General features: G+C 29.8%; 2 long non-coding RNA genes across 2 annotated transcripts in view; one reads left to right on the top strand and one right to left on the bottom strand.

The window, feature by feature from the left end:
- Positions 1 to 13,361, bottom strand: part of LOC127725203 (uncharacterized) — a 74,346-nt gene extending 60,985 nt beyond the window's left edge. The window contains exon 1 of the long non-coding RNA XR_007992840.1: positions 12,752 to 13,361. This is a non-coding gene — a long non-coding RNA (uncharacterized LOC127725203). The remainder of the gene's footprint in view (positions 1 to 12,751) is intronic.
- Positions 7,252 to 17,199, top strand: LOC127725201 (uncharacterized). Its single transcript, XR_007992838.1, has 2 exons — positions 7,252 to 8,151; positions 16,663 to 17,199. It is a non-coding gene; the product is annotated as an uncharacterized LOC127725201 (long non-coding RNA).
- The last annotated feature ends 2,021 nt before the right edge of the window (positions 17,200 to 19,220 follow it).

Here is a 19,220-nt window from a genome sequence, read left to right as displayed (position 1 = left end):
TGGAAAGTGCAAAATCTATTACATATTACAATTAAAAAGTTAAAACCAACCCAAATTTGTGCAAATCTGGCCATGCCAATGTATGCCGTGGGGTAAAAACGTACTATTTCGAACGCTTTTAGCTTTTTATGAGTCTTAGATTTACAAACAAAAGACCGTAGCAATGACGTTTTAACTAGGCTGGTGATACCTTTTTGGGACGAAACGTCTATCATCAGTGTCATCAACCTTGTGGTTGTAAAAACTCATAAGAAACACTTAAGACTTAAACCTTACAACTCTATATTTAGCCAGTAAAAAAAAGACATCATCAGCCAAATGAAATCTGTATTCATATATAGTGTAGGGCGCAAGGCATCGCAAATGCGTTATAAACATTGCTGTCTAATCAGTTACAGTTCAAATTGATCAGAGGGAAAGATATGAACTCATAAATGCAAATGCAGATTTTACATTGTTGGACTTGATTAAAGACGCGTAAAAGTATCAATTTTCAACCCATGCTTCATTTTTAAAAAATCACCGACTAACAGAATTTTCATAAAAGTCATTCTCCGCATGCTTATTTATTTTTACACTATATACTTGTAGAATCAGGCGAAAACTTAAAGAAATTACCAGACGACGGTGAATGCTTTGAAATGGATTTATTCCCGATCTTAACATTACTGTTTAAGTAATTTGTAATTGGTGGCCACCAGGTTTGGTGAATTTCTCATAATTTCTTGTATGTAAAATATGGAAGTAAATATTGTTCAAATCAGAAGGAAGAAGAAAATTGTTTATTGCACGTGTTATTTAAATATATGGAGATGTTTATTATAAGTTTACTGGAACATCTTTTCAAAAATATATCTAATAGATTTTCACTATTGGACCCTGTTACTGGCTGTTGGCAGATTACTATCTATAACCTGCTTCGGATATCGCTAATATAATGTTAAAGCTATCAGAAGACCTTTACTTATAAGGAAGTTAATGGTATCTATTTATCATCATGTTATAGTTACAGATTTTAAGGAAACATAAAATTTAAAACTTAAGGTCGAATTAAAGAGAAAATAATTATGATGATACATTGTCCAAACTTTAACATTTACCATTCTTTATCAAACAATGTATCACAAAGGTTACCTCCCTTTTCCGACCTGTTATATTGAAACATATTTGAAATGCTATATATACATGACTAAAACTAACTAATTCATTTTCAATGGTAAGCGATATTTGCATATAGGTTTTAAAGGGGACTAACTCATTATTCATATAATTATGTTTTTCTTCCAAATTAAACAAACATGTTAATTTGATAAGGCAAGTATAAATACTATATAATAATCAACAGATAAATCTTTACGTTTGAATTAAAATAATTGTCATTTTGCTGTGTATTTTTATCAAAAGGTTATCCAACTTATGTATTTGAATTATAAAATATCTATTTCTATATATATTATATATATCTAAATACACAAATTATCATTATTTACAGGCTATTTCTATGCCGTTTGTGATATTTATTTGTTATAACCTGACATACATTGCAAGGAAGAAGATACATATTTTAATGTGATCGTATTTTTCAATCAAGGTAAAAGTGTTTACTTACTATATTGTTTAGTATTATACCCCTTCTATAAAATTGAATATCAAAGAATCCTCATTGTGCTCCTTTGTTTCAAGCTTTCCACTAGATGCAAACTACGATGTGATACCTGCATGACATTGTTGTTTTTATTACGATTTCATAATTCTTTTCTCTAAAATATCTTAACACGTATATTAAATTTTATATTTAATCACAATTACTCTTGTTGTCCTGTGTAGTACAGGGAAATGGAAAAAAGACCTTTATCATTTTCCTTTTGTGTTCCATACTTGCGTTTTGCCTTTGTTAAAACAAAATAGTGATTTCATAGGACTACTAGACAATGTTTCCAATTGAATTTAGTACTTTAGTTTGGCTACAACTTATATGAAAACGTTTCTTCATTATTATTCAGTTTTTTTAAATTGCTAGTAGAAAGTTATTTTGGCACGTTGTTCCTTACCTTGTCTGCTGATTCGGTACAAGTATTGTGATATCAAATTATGTTGCTCTCATAATTTGAGACAAAAGATAATAAAAGATGTACAATATAAATAAAACAATATTTTTAAGAGGGTCATGTTGTTTGCCGCTTTTTCACTACGCCAAATATCTGTGAATTTTGTAAGAATTTATACAAATTTAGAGAAAACTAAGTCTGCATTCTCATACTTTACAGCCTTTACATAGAAAACTTTATTTCAACAAAAGTAACCAACTAAAAGACATTGCACAATATCTTGAGCTTTGTTGTGTATCATTTACCATAATATAGATAGAAGGGAACATAGTCATACCCTAAAATACTTATAAAAAACAAAAGAAATCTAATACCAAATTAAACAGTCATTCTCGACTTTATTTTAAGTGCTTATTTCAACAAAAATGCATATATAACATCCCCTATGTTTATCTATTATGGACACGAATTATGGACAGGAATGCGACGAGGTGTCTGGACATGTAAAGGATCTCCTGCTATGCATCTCATTCATATATGATTCAATATCAATGAAGAAAATAACACATTTAGTAAGTGATTGTAGAATTATAGCCATTGGTATAAACATATCGGACCCATGTGTCTTGTTTGTTTTTGTTTTTTTTTTTTGCTATAAGAGAAAAACAAAAATCTTAAATATATTTATTAACGAATATTTGAGATTGTACCAACGACTTTTGTTATATAAGATAGGCAATTTTCTATGACAAGTTTTAAATACAACTTACAACTTTTATTTTGACAAAATGATTAATATTATAAAGCTCTTGTATGATCATAATTTAAGTGTCCGACATATTTTTTTTACTCCTTTAGCAATTTATTTGTTTGGTTTTCACTACTTGAGCAAACAAATTACACTAAAGTATCTATAATTACATTCAATTTACACTGACATAATTTAACTAAATAATGTTTCAAAGACATAACTTTAAATGACCTTAAATAGTTCTTGTGTTTTTTTTTTTCAAATAAATACAAGACATGCTTTCCGAAGAATCTTATAGACATTTAACAAGTACAATATTATGAAAAGACATTAATTTAGTTTATAGAAATAAATTACCGATAGTTTTATTCAACTCTAATTTGTAATTGATTATATGTATATATATGACAAAATATTTAGAAAGATAATTGAATAACTTAGGATTTCCCAATGTACACAGTTTATGTTTCAATAATTACATAAATTTTCAAACCATAATTTTCTTAATCAAAATAAATTACAGAGTGCACTGTGTTAACCTTCAAATGGTAAGTCATTATGTCATTAACAGCTACTCACATCTTCTTTTATTCAAAATCTCTGCATTCGAAATGCTTTTTTATACTCCATTTAATAGATACACAATTAAACCCAAACCAATGATACATGGCAACACTTCTTTAAAACGGTCACATACATAGGGTGTTGGCAGCCTAAATTTAAAACAGTTTAGTGTTTATGACTTGGAAATCTTTAGTTATATATGAATTAGAGAAGTAACAACTAGGCGAACGATACTTTCGACCACATACAGTTTATCGGTAGGTACACTACCCACTTTCTGTCCATCAACAGTGACATAAACCTTACTAATGTGAATTATAGCAAACATAACAAATTCTCACAATCTGAAGAACTGTACTGATTTTATAGCCTAGATAATAAAGGCAACAGTAGTATACCGCTGTTCAAAAGTCATAAATCGATTAAGAGAAGACAAATCCGGGTTACAAACTAAAACCGAGGGAAACACATCAACTATAAGAGGAAAACAACGGAACAACAGAAACACTGGACTGAAACAAAAACAAACGCCAACATACATAGAAACGGACTATTTGATAACAACTGCCATATTCCTGACTTGGTACATGACATTTTAAGAAAAAATACACGGAGCAATTTCGATTTTGCCGCGTACTGTATATTTTATACGTAACATATAGTTTTACCTCGTAATATCGCAAATGTAATTTCTTTTTCAAAATAATAAGCAACAAAATATAAAGTATATAAAAAATGTTACTTTGTTGATTCTTGGTTAAAAATTTGTAATTATCTGTTGTAACTGAGTGACCTTTAGCATTCAGAAAAAAATGACCCTAAGATGATACCGTCAATGAATACAATACTGCCAAATGTTGAAATATTGCACCATTTGACAATTATTTAGCATTTTCCCTTCTTTTTGACAATCTAAATTAGTAAACAAACGATTCTGTCGCATCTAATGGTAATTTCGACAGCTGCCATCACATTTTGTGATCGTCTGCCTTTCCACACGCGAGGTAAATCCCAGAGATGCAAAGCATGAATTCACTTTCCGTTCTTTGCACGCAATCTTTTATATGTGTATAATAACTTGTTACAATGTATCGGTACCGGCTTCGCTAAGGGAACACCAAGAAAATTAAGTTGCAAAAGAAATAAAATGAAAAATGAATAAAGTTATTTTGCGATGGTAATATTCGAATTTGTTGTCTTGGAAATGTTCATTTGTCGTCTGAGGAACATTGTTCAAATTGACAATAATAAGAGAGATTACGAAAATGTTTCATTACTGCTCGCCACATGAGAAAAGTAAACAATTTATAAAGGAATACAGAATATTAATTAACCTTTTTTTCAAATTTGTACTTGGAAATTTATTGGAAGGTTTTGTAAAATAAGATCTTTCGTAAAATAATCAAATTGATGTATAGTAAAAGTAATCAGATTTGATTTAAACATACTTGTACTCTTACAGAAGAAAGGGGAGATGCTTGTTTAATTGTATTTTCTTGAAACAAACATGGATATGGAAATTTTGATTTTTACCAACTTTCAGAGAATTTATGAAATGACTCGGTAAATTGAAAAATACCAAATTAACAATTATGATGATATATACATCGATTGATTTATAATTTGTTGCTTGGTAAACGTCCAGTAGCAAGTATGTCATGCTATTCAAGATGAGAAAAAGTTTGCAAAAAGTCAAATACTAGTAGGTATGCTATAAAAAAACTAGTTTACTGGACCAAAAGATAAGTCATCTAGTGATTCCTCTACAGAGATGTTGAAAGTTGTCTTTGCTCATCTAAATAAGGTATCCGATTGACGTAATAAATCTAAAAAAAACAAACGGACGCAATCTGATCATTGACCATTCTTCCATGAAATGTCTAGTTACCAAATTCTTTCCGAAGCTCGTCCTAAGATCGAAGACTAACCAGTCAATCACGATATTGTAATTTACAGAATTTACATTCAATATCAGTACATTTGATATTTTGTATTCTGTCTGCTATATTACTAGAAGCTGTATTCCTATACACATGCTCATTTTGGATATCCGAAAGAAAACGCAATAACATTTTTATTTGAAATGTGATTTATAAAAGCACTACCACCCAGACATAGAAGTCAATGTAAAGTCAGATGTAACGAACATTCGAATTCCAAATGCAAATCTACGTTTTAAAGAAAAAAAGATATCTTGCTCATATCTGATGGATACTCCGGGCTAAACATAATTGCTGCTATACTAGGTCTTCCAAACATGACATTTGGAAATGAAGTTTAGGACATACATAATATACAACTTTAAAAACACAGAATTGGTAGAACCCTGTTTCTTTAGTGTGGGTATGCATTCGGAATCAGCATTCAGTTCATGAAACAATAATCGATACATGTTTATATGCATTATTTATATATTAATGGAGATAAGATGTAATTTTCAAATAGCAGTTTCGGGATGTGCCTCGAAGTGGTCAAATACATTCATCATGGATAAACACATCACAGATACCAGGATTAAAAGTTTGTACGCCAGACACGCTTTTCGTATATAGAAGACTCATCTGTGACGCTCACATAAAGAGGTTAAAAAGGCCAAATAAAGTACAAAGTTGACGACCATTGAGGACCTCAATTCCGAAAGGTTTTGCCAAACACAGATAAGGTCTATCTATTCCTAGGATAAGAAAATTGTGAATGTTTTATCTGTATATTATTTAACAAATCCGAAATGTATCAGAGCAAAGCAAAGTTTTGATTCAATTCATTTATTCATTGAAATAGTAAGCATTGCTATACATAATCAGCAAACGTTATTAATGATAAAGTTAAATTTAATTAAAGAACTCCTTAGCTAATACAATTTCAAATATAATTAGTTCATGTTTCTGTCAAAGTTGAAATTGATGTTTTTCTCCCACCTGTCAATATTTGGTTCCAGAACCAAACCAGGTGTAAAACAATGTGATTTATGTATTTCTAGTGTAGAACTGTGAATACTACATTTATTATTTGTACATATGACAGATTATTCTTTGTTTAAAAACACCACAAAATCAAGATAATCTATTGTATTCCAAATCTTCATGTAGAAACGTAAGGAAATGGATTGTGTCATGTATAGGGTCATTACATAAAATTAACCAGGCGGAATCCCTTACAAGTTCGCATGAGTACAATTTTACAAGATTCATTGACATATTAACGTACAACATCGCAACTAAAATTACTGCAGTTTCAGTAATACAAAAGCAATTATACCAAACGATTATGGTAGGAAAGCATTTTTTACACAATATTTGGTTTAAGTTATAGAGCTATTGAAAAGGGGTTGGTTAAATGATAAGTAAAAGGTCGAAGATTAATCTTGACGTGAAACATAATATCATATGATTGGATGGAAATTTTCGCAATGGTTCAATATCCAAGTATCTGTTACAGTTCTCTTCCAGAAATATCTATATCAAAAATTTTCTTACACTTAAATATATTTCTGAATATTTCAATTACCTTGTCATGGAAAATTTGACGTTTTCTGACATTTATTACAACACCTTATCAATTAATATTTATAATAATATTTGTATAGTTGTTGTTGTTGTATATTCTGTTCTGATTTTTGTTATACCATATAGGGAAATACGTTTTAAAGTATGAAGAATATACAGTTTTTTTGTAGTATACATTTAACTTCTCAAGTTTAGTTTAGTTTTCGAATTGACAAAACAAAAAGTAAAAACATACTCAGATGATAAAAAATATTCCAATTCCAAAAGATGTATTTGTTTACATTATTCCATTTAAAAACTATGTTTGAGAAATGTTAACAAAAAAGTTATCTAAAATAAATGACATTACAATGATATTTGATCTAAAATTCTTAATTATTTAAATTTGAAAAGAGATTAGGATGGTCGTCACGTTATTGTGAAATAAGTGCCTTTTCTTCCCTATGTCGACATTGAATGAAATAATCGTAGCTATTTCATGTGTCTATAAGGATATAATTCCTGTTAAACCTAGTTTGAATCGTGTCTTAAGCAAATATTAGTATTGAAGCCGTAATTCATTTCAACGGCCAATTTCCTTAAATAATTTTTCATGTTTAGAGGTGATTTTAGTCACTTTACAAGCTTTTAAATAAGGATGAGACTTTGACAAGTCAGTGTATCACGCATTTACAAATACACGCACAAAGTTCGTGCATCTAGTAACTTTCTGTCAATTTAGGGATTCTCGAAACACGGTCTTGTCGGTATTTCTATATAATAATGATTAAAATTATGCACCCATATTATAGAAATTTGCACGCAAATAAAGTGTGTTGTCGCGTTTTTTTTTACTTCTTCTAGATATGGTTAATTAATCTATATTCCATCAAATGTAGAAACACACGAAATGTAGAAAATTTGCATGTAGCATGCGAGACATGAATAAAAAGACTTAGGCCACTGTCACGAGCTCATTTAGATATTTGTAAGCTTTTCTGTAACATCCAAACCGTTTGTATATGTTACAAGGAAAAAATGTTTACTGGAATTTTACATTGGAAAGTACTTCACTTGTGTATTACTGATTCTGGGAAATTCTTAATATTCTTATATGGATAAGTTCGAATAACCAAATGTGTGTACGGATATAGTTTACGACAGAGTATATCAAATAAGTTGCGTTCGAATAATCACATGTTTGTACGGATATAGTTTACGACAGAATACGTCAAATAAGTTGCGTTTGATTTTGCACCATCAGTGTCCATTTCGAGATTGGATTAGGCTTTTATCGGAAATTGTAAGTGGCAGATCAAGTGTTAATTATTAATTACATTATTGCTATGAATTTTATTTACTGTTTTTGTGCAGAAAACCAATTATTGAATACCGCCTGACTACCTGAATATCTCAATGATACCTGCATGCAGAATTATAAATTTTGAAATTATTTTTAGCTGCATGTATGAAAAATTAACAAATCCATAATGATTAAACATAATGAAAAATAACTAATGATACCTGCTATCTTAAGATGAATTAAAAAAACTTTTACAGAACAGTAAGCAATTTATATAAAACCAAATTGTAAATAATGTTAGGTAGATCAAATCATGATTGACCACATATCAAATGAAAAACTTTTGATGTTCTATAATAATTATTTTAGTCTTTGTTTTAAAAAATTAGTTATACGCAAAACGTTCTTTTAAATGAGAATACAAAGATGTATCAACGATGGAATATTTGTGTTAAAAATAGTTCATACAAAATATATAATATTTGTAAAAATATCAGCACCTTCTTCAGCTATCTAACTATTATTTTCCCAACATGATGTATGCATAAAACTGGTATGCTGCAAACAATAAATTTATATATTGAGGTTTAATATCAAAAAGAATTTTAAAATTATTTTTCATATTTTCTTGTCCTAAATTGGTGTATGTTGAATATAAAAAATTTATAGATTGAAGATTTAAACAATATTAAGAAACACGTGTTTTTCTTGTTATTGCTATATTTCAAAAGCTTTTGAATATGTTTTTAACATAGATTTTGTAAATATGCATTTATATTTTTTCTCAGCTACCTACCTTTCCGATGTTATGTTATTCTATTTTAACTCTGTTATTGTGATCTTTTCGCAAATATATATAAACTCATCATAGATACGGGGATTTTAATATATTCGTCTACAAAAGACTCATCAGTGACGCTCGAATCAAAAAGTTAAAAGAACCAAATAATGTACGAAGTTGAAGAGCATTGAGGACCCAAAATTGCAAAAGGTTCAGCAAAATGCATATCCGTAGTTTTTCGAAAAATTCAAAAGTTTGTAAAACAGTTAACTTATAATTTTAACCATATCAATTAAACATTAATGTACACTATCATTTAAAGTTCAATTTGTGTTAAATAATTGATATAACCTTGTGACCCACATATACATTATATAATATCTGTCATTGGATATACCACTGGATCATTACTTATAATTTTAAAAATCCTGAAAGAAATATTTGGCGACTTTGAATATTTGTGTCGAAATGCAACTCACAATGAAAATGCGATTTCTTAAGTATATAAAGATCACAATTTTATTTTGCTACACTAGACAACATGAAAACAGTATGAATAACAAAATTTAAAGAACGTTTTAAAAATATATAAATTTCATAAAAAGAGATATTTCAATGGAACAACTAATCAAAACCCATGGTTTGATAAGTCTAGGTACAGTTTATATTACAGCACATTTTACACTTGCTCCAAATTAGATTAACTCGTTAGTATTGGTACTTTTGTTTTATTCTTTTCTTTTGGTGTTGAAATTCCTAGAATGGCTATTATGTTATATAAAACAAGGAGCTGTGGTATGATTGCCAATGAGATCAACCATGCAACAGAGTTCAAAAAGATTTAAGCAATTATAGGTCACAGTGCAACTTTCAATAATGAGAAAACCCCATGCCGTATAGTCATATATAAAAGGCACCGGCATGATAGAATGTGAAAAAAATGCTAAAGAAAAAAAAACCAACAATGACCTGATGGAATATGTTCGTTGTTGTTCTATGGTTTGCATGTTGTGTTTTAGCGATAATTTTTAACATTGTAATAAAGTGGGAGGTTTAGCATCCCATGAAACCAGGTTCAACCCACCATTTTTTCTTAAAATGTTCTGTACCAAGTCGGGAATATGGCAGTTGTTATCAAATAGTTCGTTTCTATGTGTGTTTGCGTATGTTTTTGTTGCACTTCGGTGTTCCTGTTGTTCATTTGTTTTCCTCTTATAGTTGATGTGTTTCCCTCGGTTTTGGTTTGTAACCCGGATTTGTTTTCTTTCAATCGATTTATGACTTTTGAACACCGGTATACTACTGTTGCCTTTATTTATGACAAAATAATGAACGATACACAGATATGACAGTAAGCAACCAACGACAACCACTTAATGTTAGCATGTTTACTATTCAAATATGACAAATATGTTGAAAATACCAAAAGGTACATTCAAAATCATGAGTAAAAAGAAGTGAACACTTGTTTGCAGTAAACGAAGAAAAAATGAAAAGATAAACCACACAGAAAACTTCTGTGCAAAGTAAACCTACAAAACATCGAGGAAAAATTCAGAATATATAATATAACTACCATATAATTTAAACTTGGAATACCATTCATATACGTTGGCTAATGGCCTATATACAATTTCAATGTAGTTACATGCCTCTGGACTTACACATATGAGTCTGAATACCAAGTAATATGTAGATACACAGCTGGGTTTTTTTGCTTAACGATAAAAACCCTACTTATCATTTAATTTTAATAATTGAGAATTTTATCATATCTTATTCAATGGCAATTATACAACCTATCTTTAGGGTATAAAATCATTCATTCATGACCCTGTTGCCTTCTGTTTTTGATTCCACTATTTCCAGTATTTATAGCCATTACGTCTTAAGTTAAGATAAGGTAGCACTCATTTCATGTAAAACCAAACATCTTAACCTGACTTATGCTAAAACATTTACCATACATTTAACTGAATTTAAGAGGGCACAGATTTGCACACGGAAGTGCAAAACAGGTACATAGGATCTAAGAAACAAGTAAAATATGTCCTTCTGTTTTCATTTTATACAATTTATTTCATTTACCAAAATTAACTTTCAACAAGACCAACAGTGATCCCAGGTCTAAAGTCTACATTTCAAAATTACCCATATATTTTACATATTTTGAATGTTACAGCTATGCGTGAGAACTGTCAAGTTAGATTGAAATACGTACTACCTTAATGTGTTCTTCCTGTCCGACCCGAATTAGTAGTAATATACATGTCCGCATGAAATTAATAACGTGTTGTTTTCATTTTTTACAGCACTGGGTCGATACCTCTGCTGGTGGACTATAAGTCCCCGAGGGTATCATTAGCTCAGTAGTCAGTACTTCGGTATTGACATGATTTATAACAAATCTTTCTTAAATTGTCCGTTTATAAATTTTGAAGTTATAGAGAAATTAAGGTTTCAACTCCATCAGGCAAAGTTGACCTTAGATGAATTATGTTATTTTTTGTAGGTTCTTTTTGGTCATATAACTCTTCAACTGTTTTGGTTCTTATACATCCTCGGCTTTCAAATATTCGGCTTTGAGCGTTCCTGATGAATGTAAAGCCAGAAAAGCGCCTGAGACGCACGACATCAATAACGTGTTGTTTTCATTTTTTTTTTCATATGATAGCCCAAAAACTCAACAAAGGTACAATGCTAATATTTTTTTTTTACGCCAGACACATATTTGTCAATATAAATCTACAGAAACTCATTTCCGGAATCATTAATTTTCCTGTAAAATTAAAATTTGAAGCAAGTTATTTCCCTTGTCGGAAGTAGAACTCCTTTGCGATAATGGAGCTCAATGAAGAGTCAACGATTATCAGTTTTAAACCCCTGTTGATTTAAAATTAATATTTGGTTTATATAAATATAACAATTATTAATGGTCTTTTGCATTTCAAAATACTTGTAATTAAGCTCTATTTTAAGGCTGATAATGTTTGTACATTAAAGTGATACATTGTTTTTTATTTACTTTTTACTATTTACAGCGGTATATAACTGTTGCCTTTATTTACCATTGCTCTCAGCTGCAGCGAATCATTATCAGTAATATTCCCAATAAGGGAAATAATTCGCATTCAATAGACTATTTTCATATTACCGACTTCTAACTCCGGAGTATATATTTTTCTTCAGGTTAACCTCTCTGTGGTAGGACATTCTGGTACTCAATCAAGTAAGATCAACGAAAGAAGTAAAATCAAGCTTATAATCAGTGCAATTTGGTTGCTCTAACTTGACCGAGTATCGTTATGATTAGTCATATACAAGACACTTGAATCAAAACAGTTAGGCGGCCAAATCGGATGAGGTCACGAATCTCATCAGTAATTTTATATTAATACTAAGGATTTTCTACCCCACGAATAGATTACCTCAGCTGTATTTGGCAAAACATTTAGGAATTGTAGGTCCTCAATGCTCTTCAACTTTGTACTTTATTAAGCCTTTTTAAACTTTTTTGATTCGAGCGTCACTGGTGAGTCTTTTGTAGACAAAACGCGCGTCTGGCGTACACAATTTTGATCCTGGTTTCTATAATTAGTTTACTTATCTGATGTATCAAATAGGCAATTGGATGTTGATGTTAAAAACGTTGATAGTATATGCATGTTATTTTTATTTTTAACTTATTTCATAACATTTTACATTGCTTAGGGTAGTATATTGACCTCAAATGTCTTTTAATCGTTTTGTCTTTGGGTCGATGTCTTATTGTCATGTACCCTACACTTCCTCTGTGTAAAAAATAAAATAAAACATTACCTTACTATTAAACCCTCGTGTCGAATAGCTTCTTAATAGATAGTCCAGTCACATTCAAGCCTTATATGGCATGCTGATGTGTCAAAATGTTTCTACCAGGAAATCATTGTTCTGAGAAATGGTTTGTAAAATGATCAATTATCTACAAATTATTTGAAACAAAGCTTTATTTCATCACCTCAAATAATTTTAATTTTATTAATAGAAATATACAATATTCAATGGATCAATACTTAAGAGTATACAGTAGTTTTAGAAAACATCTTTTTTAAACAAATGATTTGATAGAACGTGTACAAATTTTTATATATAATTCCTCTGCATGTAGGATTCAAATATATTATCACAGCGACTGAAATATTTTAGAAACTCTTTCCAAATAATATAGATGTTTAACGGAAAACATACTTTCAATACAATTCCAAATTAATTTTTTGAAAGAGAATGACATCATCTTAGTGACCCTCAAAAAGCGCAAATTGTAGAACAACACTTAATGTAACACTCACAAATCCTGAATTCCCAAATGAACAACGTTTTGCAAATTTTGGGTTTGCGGAATTTTTATCAATTTTGTTTCTATCTGTTTTAAAAGTTAACACTTGCAGAAAAAAATATTAAAATGAAAAAAAAACACAAAAAAAACAAATCCAAAATTTTTAAAAGGAATTAGAAAATGAAAATTATTTTAAATAGTTAAATTCCGCTTTTTCGTAACTTTTTCATATAAATAAACTTTGCCTCTAAAAGCTCAGTCTTTTCATTGGATAAACAAACCAAACAAAATGCTTTTATACTTTAATTATGTAATCTTTTCAAAGGTTACATTTGATTAAAACATTTGACCTTTTTCAGTATATTTTGCTTTTTTACTGCATTAATATTTCAAAATTATGTTTAAACTTGGTTAATGATGTCATCAACGGTACGTTTTTTACTTGATCACTCACTTTCATGTTTGTATTTTTTATTTCATTTTTATTTTCATCTTTTATTAAACAACGGTAGACAATTAGTCAAATCGATGGACTTCCGTCCAATATGCGTTATCATGGTAATTAATCAACATGGAAAGAATACATTATTAACCTGTTACCTGATTAAGTCGGCCCGTTCGTGTCAAATTGCAATTAATGCTGAGTAGTTTTAGATTCAAAGACGGTTCAGCGGCCGTCGTAATTCCGTCTTAGATCAGAAAATAAGAGATTTTACTTTAATTTTAACTTATAAATGATGTGTACTTAACGTATTTTTGATATAAAATGATTTTATCAATAATGAAACTCTTAATGCTTTACCTGATCCGAAAGAACAAAGAAAATCATTAAAACTTAATGTTTTGTTATATATCAGTTTTTATACCTGAATTAAGGCCTTGATTTAAATTCTCTTTCAGTATTCAGAAAAACTACGACTATTAAATTTCTTTTGAGGTGTGAATTATACAAATGCCATCACATCAGAGTAAAATAATCAAATAATTACCATCTTCTTTGCATTCTGAATCGTTATTTCTGAAGTTCATACATTATAAATCTCAATGCAAGATGTTGAAGACAACAAACCAAGAACATATTACTAGTCAGTCTTACAATTCTTAAGGTTATATATCATTAAACAAACTGCCAATTTTTTTTTCTGCAATGAGCATTTAGTGAATGTAACACAAAATATAAATATATTCTACTCCGACGGTGCCGAATTACTGATTGAAAAACGTTCGCCCAAAACACAATCAGACAGTATTAAATCATATTTGAGATGTTATATATATCCCGAAAACAACAATAAAGTTTAGAAATTGAATTATAATATGCATATGTCAATATAAATCAATATGTATTGCCCATAAATAGTTCAGGTACTTCTGGACTGTATTTCCCTTCTCCTATTTCGTATTTTCTTTTTGCTGTCAGTTATCATTGTCTATGCATTTGGTTATATCTAAGAGACATTTATCAATAAGTTATTGCAAGAGGCCTATTCACCTGACATAACTCGCCAACGTCATTAACAGGAGTAACATGGTGTTACCTACTAATGGAGCAAGAACTTCTGAGCACAAACTGTCTTCGATTGAAATCTTGTTGCTCAATATCAAGTTTTCAGTGTAGTGTTTTGTCTCTTCGTTGGATTTCGTCGGATTTCGTCGGATTACTCTTTACCCATGGTCCTGTTATGTTTTTATTCGACTTATGAGTTTTGATTACTCCTTTGTTTTTTCTCTCTTTCTTTTTATTGCATGTTTTGCTAATAACAAAAGTTAAAAGTTCATTTATGATTAAATAAAATTTTTTGGTGACCTGTTCTTTAAATAAAGGCAATAGTAGTATACCGCTGTTCAAAAATAAAATATTCGACTATTTTGTTCACATGTAAAAGGGTAGAATATTTTTTTTTTATTATAATGATAAAATACTAGTTACTTTACGTCTATTTTTGGTACAAAATGTAAAAAAAAATTGGAGGATTCCTAAGATAATCAAAAAATGAGGGATGTCAAGTTTCAGGTGAGGATCATAAATACAATGAATATAACAGTGAACGATACATATATGTATAGCTTAATTAATAATCTATGGTTTATCTCGAAATAATTCTTTTATCGTGCTGAATATTAAAGAATTTAAGATATAGATATTGATTGGTGATAATGCTAAGCAATTAAAACACTAATAAAAAAATCAGACAACACATATTCAAATCCAAAATGGTTCATAATTGAAGGACGTACGGTGACCTATTGCTACTTACATCCATGTCATTTGGAATATGGTGAATAGTCGTCTGATTGGAAAATCAGAACTGATCTTCTAATCTTTTATAACCAAAAAATAAGTATTTCTAAAACATATAGCAGTACTTTATTGACCCCTCAAAGCTAAGCATGATAGGAAACTAAAAGTATTCATAATTGATTCAAAATAATGATTGCTGTTAAAGCAGTTAACAGCCACTTGGTATCCAGGTTGGTTTATAAATCTCCACAAATTATCATAAAATAATCAGAAATGATGAAAAAGTGTTGATCAAAATCATTGTTTGTTCCATTTTCAAAATTAAATCATATTTCAATATTTTATTTCAAGCGAAATGATAACACAATATCAAATTTTAAGAAGTTGCATGATTTTGGATAATTAACAAGATTACTGTCCAATATCCGTATATGAACTTCTCTGGGTTGACAGTCCGTCATGTGGTTTTTCATATTATATACACCTGATAAAATGGCAGATTTATGAAGTTCAATCTCGTGACGGCACGCTAACTTCAATCTCATCCGAATAAGTTACTTTGATTTTCTTTTACCAATATGAAATTTTGTGCGGAAATTAAGTCCTAATTTGGAAATTAATACAGTGACTGGCAGTATTTGATGATAACCTATCCATAAAACGTAAAATAGTCTCAAAGGCTGTTAACAAAATATGAACTTTGTATTGAAAGATTATATATTGTTCTAGTAATCTGATTAGGTGAATAAATCTTATTAAGAAGAAAAAGAAGCATACGTTTTGTCTTCTTACTTTTCTCATCGTGTCTACTCAATTCACAAATATGTATATTTATTTTCCTATGCAGTCTCTTTATTCCAAAGTTGTCTTCTTATCACAATCTGAAAAGTTAATTTGAAATGCATTGAGGAAAAAAGAATCAATTATGTTATCATTTCCTCACGAAAAAAAGCATCGAATCACAAATTCGTCTGTGCTAGCGAAGCCGAAGGATCTACAAAACCATCATTTTATAACAATATAATTTTTACTGTAATTTCATAGTTTGAGTGCGGAGTAATTCTTTAGGACTAATGTTTTTATTGTGTTTGTTATTATTTGTTATTTGTGGAACTTTTTGTTTGTCACTGAGATGTTGTGAAATTGACGTATACATGTCTCTTTTTATTTTAGATACTGTTAACTACAACATAAATCGAGAGGTATAAACTTAATACATGGTAGAAATTCAAGAGATTGCACAGCAGAACTCCAACAGGTTGTAAATTCTACAATATCAATCCATAGATATCAAATCAAATCAATTTACTGTAAACAGGATCAGATGAGTTCAATAATATGTTTCATATAACTATTCGAAGGAACACTTTTTTTGTAGTTTTATAAAACAAAACTACAAAATACCGAATTAAACTGTTTGCACTATGTATATACCATCACTCGCATTTCCAAAAACCCTTTCTACCGCCAAAAGGCGCTTAAAAAAAAAGCGAGAATCCACTAAATATTAATAGAACTCTTAATGAGTCATTATCTCAAAAACAACAATAATATTACGCCAAAACTATCAATTAAAGGGCCATCTATACGTTAAGATGACAACTATTAAAATACAAATTTTACACCTTTAATTTCTCAACTGGAAATTTTGCAAGTATCAATGTAAGATCACGAATGTACTATAACATTTGTTTGAAGGCTAGATATACTTGCAGTCAAAAAACAGTGGCATCCTCTATAAAAATGTAAAAGTGCAAGAAAATTAGTATATAAGTTATGACAAATATTAGCAAGGTGAACGATGTAGATGAAGTAAAGTAAGATAAAAAAAAAATTAAAAAATATAACAACGGAATATGCAAAATCTGTCAACTGTACTAGTTTGAAAACAAGAACAACAAAAATGATAATAACAACAATAATAATACTAATAATAGAAATAATATCATAATTACGATTAAAACATACTATTGATTGCAATTGGCCTTAACATTGGCTTTCTTTACAGTCTACTACAATAATAATGATGATTATTATAACAACAACAATACTAATTATATTGATAATAACAACAATAATTAAAGTAATAATCAGAATATACAAATAAAAATAAGACGTACTATTATATCAAAGAGCGCAAATAAAAAGATGGATAACAACTTAGCGCAAACATACTGAAACTGTATAATCTTGTCACTATTTCATATAAATATTTGAATGCTATTTCGGAGGACAAAACCAGGGGCGACTCCAAAGAAGCCTGTTCCTTCTTTTTGCAAAAACGTTGTGTTTTTCAGAACATTTTGTATGATTTTTAACTGGCCTATTTTGATAACCTTGGATCCGCCACTGAAAATCAAAAATTTGTATCGAATATCTAGATGTTAAAAGAACCAGCAATCAATCAACACTTACTTAGAACATCATATATATCTGAAGTTTGCAAAGAAGAACAAATGTCTTAGAACAAAGATACAGGAGCAATCAAAACCATGATATTGTAACCATGAAAACAAAAAATCAAAAGAGAAGCAACTATTATCAAAACAAAACACATAGAAGTAAACATTGAGGAATAAGACAAACCCCAAAAAAAATATATGTCGTTCCTGCTCTACTAGTAGCACCCGTCATGTGTGTTATTTTAACTGTAAACATTCGATGCCAAGTTTCATTTAATTATGTCGCAAATGGAAAAATTAGGAGAGGTTGTGGTATTTCTCAACCGATGAACTCATAACAGGAAAAACAAAGACTGAATCAACTGTGAGATGAAAACGTCAGCAAACAAAACGGAATTGCATGAAGTTCAAGTGAGATCAGATATGCTTACAGGGTAAGTACCTCCTGCTATGCATTATCACATGTGACATGATTCTAAAATCACATTTACTAATGAATGTCACATTCAGAAATGTAACAAACCCAGTAATACCAGTAAAATAACATTGTGGACATGCGGGGTCCTTGTCAGAGCAAAATAGTCCTAAAGCGAGTAGACAAAATAATCAAATCCTGATGGCGCTTGAAAATCTTTCGACGAGATGACTTCAACTTTACCTTTAAAAATCCTGGCTTTTAAGCAGCAATCTTTCATCAATGAAGTTTTTATAGCTCAACGAAAGCTCTGTGATATCGTACAAATTTGGAAGTATATACTAGATATACAAGTACTGCAGGGAGATTGCTACATGAACATTTAATATTTATTTAGTTCAGAGACACATAACACTATATAAACAACACACGAATAGTCCCTTGGAAGGATAAAATCACATTGAAACTTGACAAGACAGAGAGTAGTTTTGTTGATAAGAATTTACCAATTGAGTTCAAATCGGTCCAATTTACATGCTTAACTTAAATTCACAAAGCTGACAGCATATTTTTTGTAAAGCCTAAACGTATAAATATGACCGATATAACTACGAGGCTTCATGAGAACTAAGACCTTTGAGTTAAGGTAAAGGAACAGCTATGTCACAGATTTTGGTAAATTTTTGCATACAACTTTGGCTCGTTAAATTATATCTGAAAATCGAAAAAAAATAATGATTTATCTCATTTTACCTAGTACACAACCATAATACCATGAATACCATTAAAAACGAAGTTGGTGACCCTATTATTATTTTACATCATTAAAACGGAAAGTTATGTATCAACAATATATAGGTTCTATATGTATTTGAAGTTCGAAATTTGATGATTTCAGACAGATTTATGAGCGT

The sequence above is a fragment of the Mytilus californianus genome, unplaced genomic scaffold (assembly GCF_021869535.1).
Source record: "Mytilus californianus isolate M0D057914Y unplaced genomic scaffold, xbMytCali1.0.p SCAF_15, whole genome shotgun sequence".
NCBI lineage: Eukaryota > Metazoa > Mollusca > Bivalvia > Mytilida > Mytilidae > Mytilus > Mytilus californianus.
The sequence above is the reverse complement of the archived record's forward strand: the minus strand, read 5'-3'. Positions and strand labels throughout refer to the sequence as shown.